The 8,090-nt window shown below is 35.4% G+C and overlaps 1 long non-coding RNA gene across 1 annotated transcript; it reads left to right on the top strand.

Moving 5' to 3' along the window:
- Positions 1 to 4,458: 4,458 nt before the first annotated feature.
- Positions 4,459 to 7,343, top strand: LOC141480944 (uncharacterized). The gene is made up of 2 exons (XR_012464654.1): positions 4,459 to 5,308; positions 5,585 to 7,343. It is a non-coding gene; the product is annotated as an uncharacterized lncRNA (long non-coding RNA).
- The last annotated feature ends 747 nt before the right edge of the window (positions 7,344 to 8,090 follow it).

Raw genomic sequence — 8,090 nt, 5'->3', positions numbered from 1 at the left:
GTGGTATTCTGTTAGCAGTGAGAGATGACTGTCAGGCTGTTGAAATTGATCTATCTGAATTCATCAGTATGAAAGCAGCCACGAGTTCTAGCCATGGATTTGTCGAAGCACCGCGCGAGACCCAACTATCAGCGGCTCCCAAAATGGGGATCAAATTCGTGGCCAGCAATGACTTCACTCAATGACCTCAAAGAAAAATCCATCCGCAGATGTTGGAAATTGTTATTTAGTCAAACAATTGAAATTGAATCAATCAAAAACCTTTTCTGTATAGAGAGTTGTCACTCAGGATATTAGTAAAAATAGGAAATCAGTCTACTTTGATTGAATTATATAGATTCGTAACGGCGCCGCCACGTAAAAAAGCAATATTCCACCTTTCGAATAGATGAAAATTGCTCGTAGACTGTACTTAGCATCATGTTAGTTATGAGTAAATGTTAGTTGAACCGAAGAAGGATATGGGTTTGAAAATTATTCATTAATTCAAGTAATATTTTACAAAATATTTATTGATATCTAATTATTCCATTGAAATATTCACAGTTACATTCTACAAGTATCGATACATTTTGCTGCTATAAAAGTTTTTTAAATCCCTATACCTTAAATTTACTGATAATATAAAGTAGTTAGTTGAACATTCATCAATAATATATGAATCTTTTTTCAGCTGAACTGCAGCCAAATACATATATACTAGTAATCATGGGCGTCTATATCCAGAGCAGTTGATGTTTGAGAGATAGAACAGTGACCCCAAGGAAGCGTATTGTATGAATCTGGAATTATATAACGCTTATCATCTTTAGGGCTGAGGGCAATCTTGTATTGGGCGATGGAATGTACTTGAATCAACTTTTGGGTGACACTCATATTTTTCCAATTATCTAAGCAATTCACATAATCATCGAACGTAATTTTATTCTTCACCACAGAAGATTTGACTTCCTTTGCCTTCTTGGTAACCCCCAAGCATGAGATCATCTGAATAATTTCTTCCCCATCACAGTAATCATTTACGAACTGCTGACGCTTCTTATTGTTACTATCCTCCGTCACCAATACCCTAGTTGTATACAATTTCGAGTAATCAGTCATCGTTATTGCGTTATTCTCATCTTTCATCATCCCGAGAACCTTTTTATTCACCAAAGTAATGTCAAACTGATTATTGGACGGGTAATCCGAAATATCGAAGAATTTGTGACCATCTTGCCGTATGATTTCATAAGGATCCTGATTGCATATTTCATAAATCAGGCTGTATCGGTGTAGAGAATTACACAATTATCTCCGAATTGATGACGCATATAGCCATAATGAATATCATATATGGTAGTCTTTGTCAAGTCTAAGGTAGCTTGTCTCACTTGTATCGGTTTATTTAGATAAACTTGAAGTTTCCTCAGTTCGACTGCCACCAAATTCTCATTGAATATCATACAATTTTGGAACTCCGGCTTAGAAATATAGGCCTCGGCTCCGTAGCAACCAGCCCATTTGGTGGGGAGTTTGATGTTGACTATTTTTCTAATATATTTCACCGTTTTCCCGAATACTGCGTTGTTCATTAGCTTGAAGAGGTTTTTTTTAACTCATTCGGCCCTTTTCCGCAACTCAGTATTCAAATCAATATAGGACTTCAACCATGGTGATTGATTGGCTTAAAGTACTCGATGAATTTTTGTGCTGACAAGACCATTATCAATGGCCTGTTTGGGGGCGCGATATTGAATCACATATTCTGCTTTGTGTTGGAGAGTAGCCATCAATTTGGTGAGCTCTTTCATCGATTTGGGGGTCTTTTTTTGTTTTTGGATTTATATGTTTAGGGCAGTGAAGCAAGTCTTTATGTGAATCATGTAGATGTTTAGGATACTCCAGATCAACTCCGAGCATATATCCCACGTCGCTCTCATCGGATATTGATGAAACGTCAATATTGGTATCGCACCACTCAATCCCATTATATGGTAAATACTGAGACACCGCCCACCCATACTGGTTGTTTACGTCGAAATACATGAGGTATGTGTCAGGATTGGAAGGGTCATAATTGTTCAAATATTTATTGTTCGCATGAGCTCTTCTCTTCGAACAAACTTGACTAAGTCCACCTCTAATCCCTCGTTCAACAAATAGAAACATGTCAGAATCTGTCAGTAGTTCCAATTCAACTTTAGTATATTTGAGCATCGCATCCCACATAAGGCCTGGTATCGTATAATAATGGGCAGGGTCCAGATTATGAGTCCTGAGGCAGCTAGCACGAAATTGTTCGAGTACGTCAGCGAGAAGAAGGATATATGTTTTCATATATAAATCCACATAGTGTCCCAAAGTCTGACTATTGAAACTCTTCCACAGATTCTGGGCTCGTTGATATAGTCTGCGGGGGCAGGGCTTATCTTCTAATTTGTTGTGGAAGGCATCAATAGGGGGCAAGCAAGCTTCATCAAATCTATTGAAAGAATGAATATGATCATGAACCCCTTCTTAGTAAGTAATTTAACCAAGTCTTCAGGTAACTCACAGAACTGAACCTTAACATTAGGAAATTCTGTCAAGTTTGATGCTAACATATCCAGAGATGAATTCATAAAGCGGAATGAATCGATGAATCGAAACTGCACTGGAGTGTCATCCACATGTTTCGTGAAGGAAATGTACTTTTCTTTAGTGATGGGTAGCAGGTCAATCGTACCCCTCATTCTAGATGCAATATCTGTGATGATAAAATGTGTATCATAGCCACTCAAATTGTGAAAGACTACAGGAACTACATGGCTATCTTTATAGTTTATATTACACCCTTCGTGCGCGGGGCCACGATAATTATCACATGGTATGAGATGGTTATGGTCGCGTATTTTCTTATCTGCGGGAGTGAAGGGCTTTTCGCAGATGTGGCAGGGTGTAGCTCTTCGAAACTCATCTTCTTGCTCTACAGTCATATGGATGTCGTATGGACACCAAAACACTGTAGCTAGTTGACCCATCTCATCAGCGAACCATTGCATACAATCCTCTCCACGGTATGCCCTAAAAAAGGATAGAGCGTCATCGTATGAGCACTTTGAGTAGTAACCCACAGCTGCCGGAATATGATCATCAGTAGGCTTCAAAACAGATTCTAAGTCGGCGTATACGACGAAAAGGACCCTTTCTTTATTCTTATGTTTTTTTAACTTGAGAATATTTTTACCCTCCTCAGGCATCTTGATGGCTGTTTCATTGATTCTCTGACAATCCTCAGTATGTAGGCAGCGATCACAAAAGTACTTTTGACCATGTCTCTTACTCAACTGTTTCGATAAGAGCCTTGATAGGTTCTTTATTCATACGTAGTGATAACAAACTGGAATTTCAGATTCATCATAATTATCTTGAATCAGCAGTTTGTTCACATGTCTAGCCGTCTTTTCCTTTGTGAGGTATGTAGGTAGGGTAATGAACATTTCACATTTCTTTTGAAGGATGTAAACATTGATAGAAATATCATTCAGTTTTTCAAATCAAAATTCAAGTTGGAAGTTCTATGAATGATGACCCCAGCTGCGGTGTGAACTTATTTATATTCACACCCAAATTCACGATCTTCTTCAACGCCCAGCCGCTGTCCCTTTCTTGAAACACTTCGAGCTCTCTAAGTATTGGTGTTGTAACTTTTTCATCGAACCAATCGTTGAAGGTGGTGTCTCTATATATGGAAGAGTTCATAGTAGTGAAGTACTTGTACTCCTCCAGTACTTTGTCTTCCTTCACTATCTCAAATTCTCCGCAGAAGGTGTTATTAACCTTGACAGATTCATCCTTCTTCAGAGCATTCCGAATTTGCCGCTTGAAGAGAGCCTTCCAGTCATCCATAAAAGCTAAGAGATCCTTATGTTTGAGATTGGAAATAACACTAGATCTGATTCTAGAGTTGAATGCTGACTCGAAATCATTCCAATCAATCCTCTCTCTTGCAACCTCAGGTCGTGGTGCCTGCCCCGCCCCCTTCTTTCGTATCATATTGAACTGACTTTTCAGACTTTTACTATTGCGGTAACAGGCTTCCAAATGCTGCTTCTCACCCAGTGATGATGCGGTCTTTATCGCCTTCCTTATTCTTCGTGAACCTTTTATAACCTGCAAACGCCTCTAAATGATAGAAGCAACGTTTGGGGGTCATAATGGGGTTTTTACTAATTAAAATAATGTGGTTAGCTACTTTCGGAGAGTGGGTCGTGGAAGAAATACTCTCGTGTGATAGGAAGTGGATTTATTCGTTGTGCAAGTTGCAAGTAGACTTAACTACATATAGACTCAACATTGAATCATTCAATCCGCTCAATCAGCATAAGAAGAGGGACATGGTCATTTGATACCCCTATGTATATATACATCAGAGTTTACATATATATATATATATATATATATATATATATATATATATATATATATATATATATATATATATATATATATATATATATATATATATATATATAAACTAGTAAGTGGTAAGTAAATATAATTTCAGAGTTGTGATATTTAGTTAGTTGTATTCTTTCTTCCAGAATCACTGGTAGATAAGGCTTCACAGCCAAAAAGCAGCATTCAAATGTAACCAATATACAGGATAATTGACAAGCAACAAGAGGTGTGATATTGATATAAGTAAAGCAATAGAAATAATGGAAAGAGCTCGCCTGATCAAGGTGTTGCCAGCGTATATCTTTCTCCAGTGGATATTCTCTTCGTTCGAAACTTTGTAGAGATCTGGTGTGTTAATAAATGATCTTGAGATTCTGTGGTAAGTGGTATAGTTGTAATCAATGATCTTCTGGTTGCCAGAGACTTCTTGTAGTACCGTAACAAAGGTAACAATAAGCTAATCGTCAAGATTTAACCAGCGTACAACGAAGAGATAAAGCGAAAGGGCCAAAAATAAAAAGGCCTGAAACAAAGTAAGGTTATACGAACAAGTCTGTGCCAAGTTCCAGTTTTATTTGGGAGAGGTGCCTATTAAGATACCTCTCAATGGATAGTTGACAAGCTAGCGGAAGACGTACCTATACAGGTACAGTGGATGGCCTGAAGTGAGGTCTAACGATTACGGCTTGATTAGGAAGATAGAATAATTCAAATCCCAAAACACTGAAGTGGATATTTCTTTCTTTTCTCAAGAATAAGAAACTCTTATATTCACCTCCTAATACATATAAGGCAAATCCATCCACGATGTGAGCAAAATTCTCAAATTCAGCTCTAGCCATGTGCCGTGATGATCAAAAAGGGAAAGGATATCCCCCTTTCAAAGGTATGTCAACTTGTCAATCTAGTCAGTTTTATTTCGCAATCCCATGAAATGGGTTAAATATTGCGGTTATCTGGTCGTCATGGTTATTGATGTCACAGACGGTCTGTTCGGGATAAAATCATCTTCAATGACGTCACAGGTGAACCCTTTTAATCAAACCTTTCAATGATTTGAACTAAACAGAAGTGACACAGATTGCCAATATAATTCAAGAACTAATGAAGAACTAAATATTAGAATGTTTGGTTATTTATTTCTCATATTCGTATTTCACAGGAATCTCAGAGAACACTCGAAACACCAATTACTACAAGGCAATTACAAACAAGAACTGATTGATGGTAAGTGATTGAATGATAACTAGATGCAATTGAATATACAGAGCGTATCATTTCCAGGGTACAGAAACTTAGAATATAACGGATCTCATGGACCCACACAGCACTAGATATTCTTGGAATATTCCCTGTATATCATAAAACGAACGTATATATTCCAAATATTCATAGAATATTCTTGGAATATATACATACCTTTAGAATATTCACAGAATATGCTTGAATGAATATGGCAGGATTATTCCCGAAAGAATGTGCATAGAATGTCTATAAATGGATTATTCTCCCTTGAATATTCTAAGAATATTGTCGATCGAATATACCATATGGTATATTCTTAGAATATGTCCCCACGGTATATTTTGGAATATTCTATACAATGGAATTTTGAATTATCTTATAATAACGTATTCAAATAATTCAATATTATTAAAAACAAAAATATTTGAAGATCTTAATCGAATGCATAACCTAATGTATATAACCCTGATAGTGTAAACCAGTTTTTGAACTCAACGCAAAGATTCTGGATGAATTGCTCCAACAGCAACTGTTGGAAACGACAAAAAAATTTGAATGGGCCAATAAATGAACCAATTGCATCAATATATTGGTTAATTCTCATCCTATTTGTCTTTTTGTATTTGAAATTATTTAATTACAAAGCGAAAAATCCCGGAAACAGAGAAATGGGGAAGTGAATAATTGGAGTAAACGTTTCTCATTGGTCAATTGAAGTGTAGCGCGCGACAGTCGAATAAGCTCTGTGAAAGCGGCTGTCCCTTAATGCATGGTACATTTGCGTTTGCGTTAAATTCGACATTTGATTCAACATGGCGGTTGATGTGGCAGGTTCGCGTGTGTAATGCATGATGTGTTGGTGTTATTATCAAAGTATAATTCTGTCACGTTCAGTGTACCATTTATAATTTGGGGTTGTCCAATTTGCAGTACAGCGAATAGTTTGATTTTGGATCTTGAAACAGGAGAGTTGCATCTATTCAGTCTTCAAGAAAAGTAAGTAAAATGCAATAGTATCGATAGTAAACTGAAAACGTAATGATTACTTTTCAACAAGACAATGCAAGTTGCTCTCCAAGTCATAAAATGTTGTAAATGTTTATGAGTAACTTATGCGAAAAATATCTATTTGATTTTTGTTCCAGTTTCATTGTGCCACTTTCAAATAGTGATAATGAACGTTAATGTACATTTTGTTCCAGGTATTACTATTGAAACACTGGCTGATGCATTGTTGGACAAATATAAGGAAAACTATTCTGGTGAGCAAAGTTTGAATAACTTTAAGTAAGTGAAATTCATTGAAGAACCCATCATACCACTCATTTTAAATACTTCATTTGTGGGTTTATTTTTCTAAGTGAGAAACCTAACCTAACCTATTTCTTGATGTAATACACTTTTTCTTTTTCAATGAAATGATATATTTATTATTTTTTAATTAGTGCTGATGAATTCACAGAGTTGTTAATTTTAGTATATTTTTTAGTATACATTTGTTTGAGAGTAGGAACATCCTAATTTGAATACATTTCTAATATTTGTAATATAACAGTATTCAGGAATATTTTATTCAGTGAATAAATATTTTGAATTAGATTTTTTATTTTTAATATTGGTTGAAACGCCAAATATTTCAGTGTATATTGTTTTTAAAATATATTTGTTTATGAATATTATGTGTTTTATTACTTGTGTGAATCTTGTATCAAAATGCAATATATACATGCCTAATAGCGGTTACTCGTCACATTCTTGGAATATTCCAAATATTCCTAGAATATTCATAAAATATATTTAAAGAATATTCTATGGTGTTTCTCTATTGTATATTCCTACAATAAACTAAGAATATCCTGAATATTTTATGAATATTCCTCGGGTTCTATTCCTGGAATATTCTTAATAGAATATACCTTAGATATTCTAAGAATATTATAAGATATTCCAAGAATATTCCCAAGGAATATTCTTAAAATATATCAAAGGTTCGCCAGGAGCACTTCCAGGGAATATTCTCCAGAAGATATATATATCCATGGCATATTCATAGCATAATACAATATCCTTAAATGTATATTCATGAAATATACCTGGAATATCTATTGCTATGTGGGGAAGCACTATTTCAAAAAAACATCGAAGTTGTATATTTTTTTTCTTTAGGTAGTCTAACGAAAATCATAAAAAAAGGTAAATTAACACGTAACAATCCCCCTCTTTCCCGATAGAGGTTTTTTTTCTCAAAAAAAAATTGATATTCTATAAATCATTAAACTACACAATAAATAAAATACTATTAAGCTTTATCATCTGGAGGGTGAGCTTTAAGGTCCTTGGCATGCCAAACACCTCGGTTTTTACCTTCCCTATCTATCAATTCATACGACCAAGGAGATAATACTTTTGACACTGTATAAGGT

This window comes from Leptinotarsa decemlineata, unplaced genomic scaffold (genome assembly GCF_025532065.1).
Source record: "Leptinotarsa decemlineata unplaced genomic scaffold, Ldec_3_MD MMD2_tig00000035_RagTag_RagTag, whole genome shotgun sequence".
Classification (NCBI taxonomy): domain Eukaryota; kingdom Metazoa; phylum Arthropoda; class Insecta; order Coleoptera; family Chrysomelidae; genus Leptinotarsa; species Leptinotarsa decemlineata.
The sequence above is the reverse complement of the archived record's forward strand: the minus strand, read 5'-3'. Positions and strand labels throughout refer to the sequence as shown.